This window comes from Arachis ipaensis, chromosome B03 (genome assembly GCF_000816755.2).
Source record: "Arachis ipaensis cultivar K30076 chromosome B03, Araip1.1, whole genome shotgun sequence".
Classification (NCBI taxonomy): domain Eukaryota; kingdom Viridiplantae; phylum Streptophyta; class Magnoliopsida; order Fabales; family Fabaceae; genus Arachis; species Arachis ipaensis.
Genome location: NC_029787.2, coordinates 8,267,892 through 8,269,877, shown reverse-complemented (window position 1 = coordinate 8,269,877; position 1,986 = coordinate 8,267,892). Strand labels below are relative to the sequence as shown.

Sequence of the window (1,986 nt, the reverse complement as noted above, 5' to 3'; positions counted from 1 at the left end):
AAACTTTGTCACAAATGAGTGGCCTGAAATTACTCATACTTCCCAAAGGAAATTTTTCCGGAAGCCTGGATTTTCTTTCTAATGAGTTAGGATATCTTGATTGGAAAGAATATCCTTTCACATATTTGCCATCAAACTTTCAACCAAATAAACTAGTTAAATTAATCCTTACGTATAGCAACATCAAAGAACTCTGGGAGGGAATAAAGGTATGATAGATATTATTGTCTTTATTCATGTTGATTTTATTTAAATGAAAACAAGAGGACAATTTTCTCATCTTTCTCTAATTTAACGAGTTGGAAAGTTGTTATGATGCCCCTTTTTTTGTTTTGTTGTAGGATCTACATAACTTGACACATATGGAACTATGTCATTCCAAAAATCTGGTAAAGATACCAAATTTATCACAGGCCCTAAATCTTGAGCACCTAGATCTTGAAGGATGTGTTAAACTTGTTCACCTTGATGCTTCCACTGGTTCTCTAGAAAAGCTTCATTTTTTGAATCTGAAAAACTGCAGAAGTCTTGTTAGTATTCCCAATAGCATATTTTGTCTTAATTCACTGTATGATATAAATCTATCTGGCTGCAAGAGATTGTTTAAATATCAGTTGTTAGAGAAATCCAGGCCAAGTAAGCAATTGAATGCGGGTCAAAGTGTAGAAAGGCACATGACATCATCCATACGCAAAACTCTTACAAGGCCTCTCCAGTTTTTGTCTTCTAGAAGGCGTGCCAATTCAGTTGGTTTGTTGGTGCCTTCTGTGTCTCGTTTCCCAGCTTTGGTATCTCTTGATATAAGTTTCAGTAATCTGATTCAAATCCCAGCTTTTGTTTTGAAATCTAAAGACCAGGTGCTCAGAATCTTCAAACACTTTCATGCAAGTGTTGAAAGAGAAACAGGAAGAAAATTGAAATGTGTTCGAGCAGATAATGGTGGTGAATACAGGAGTCCGTTTGAAGAGTATTGTAAAGGACATGGGATCAAGCTTGAGAAGACGGTTCCTAAGACTCTTCAACATAACAGAGAGAATGAATCGTACTATCAATGATAGAGTCAGGTATATGCTCTCTCATGCAAAGTTGCCTAAATCCTTTTGGGGTGAAGCGATGAGGACTGCAGTAGACTTGATCAACCTTTCTCCTTCTGTTCCACTTAATGGTGATGTTCCAGAGAAAATTTGGAGAGGGAAAGATGTCTCCTATAGTCCCAGTTGAGCCTGAATTGAGAAGATCTACTAGAGAGCGTCATCCTTCTCAAAAATACTCTCCTCATGAGTATGTGATGAACACTGAGACTGGGGAGCCGGAGAGCTACCAGGAAGCTATGTCTGATGAACATAAGGAAGATTGGTTGAAGGCCATGCAAGAAGAAATGAAATCCTTGCATGAGAATCATACTTTTGAATTGGTGAAGTTGCCGAAGGGTAAGAGAGCATTCAAGAATAAATGGGTGTTCAAGTTGAAATCAGATGAAAATGTCTCACGGCCAAGGTACAAAGCTCGATTGGTTGTGAAAGGCTTTGAGCAAAAGAAAGGTATTGATTTTGAGGAGATTTTCTCTCCAGTTGTGAAGATGTCCTCTATTCGAGTTGTGCTTGGATTGGCGGCTAACTTGAATTTAGAGGTTGAGCAGCTTGATGTGAAGACTGCATTCCTTCACGGTGACATAGATAAAGAAATCTATATGGAGCAACCAGAGGGTTTCGAGGTTAAAGGAAATGAGCATCTTGTATGCAAGTTGAAGAAGAGCTTATATGGGTTGAAGCAAGCGCCAAGGCAGTGGTACACGAAGTTTGATTCCTTCATGGAAGGTCATGGGTATAGTAAGACTTCTTCTGATCATTGTGTCTATGTTAAGAAATTCTCTGATGGTGATTTTATAATTCTCTTACTTTATGTTGATGACATGTTGATTGTTGATCATGACACTAAGAAGATTGAAAGTCTTAAGAAAGACTTGAACAGATCCTTTGCTATGAA

At 38.0% G+C, this 1,986-nt stretch overlaps 2 protein-coding genes across 3 annotated transcripts in view; both read left to right on the top strand.

The window, feature by feature from the left end:
* Positions 1–1,986, top strand: part of LOC107628793 (TMV resistance protein N) — a 32,289-nt gene that overhangs the window by 17,114 nt on the left and 13,189 nt on the right. The gene's annotated exons all lie outside the window — the stretch shown is intronic.
* The window catches only part of LOC107628789 (disease resistance protein RPP5-like), a 25,725-nt gene that overhangs the window by 17,012 nt on the left and 6,727 nt on the right, over positions 1–1,986 (top strand). The gene's annotated exons all lie outside the window — the stretch shown is intronic.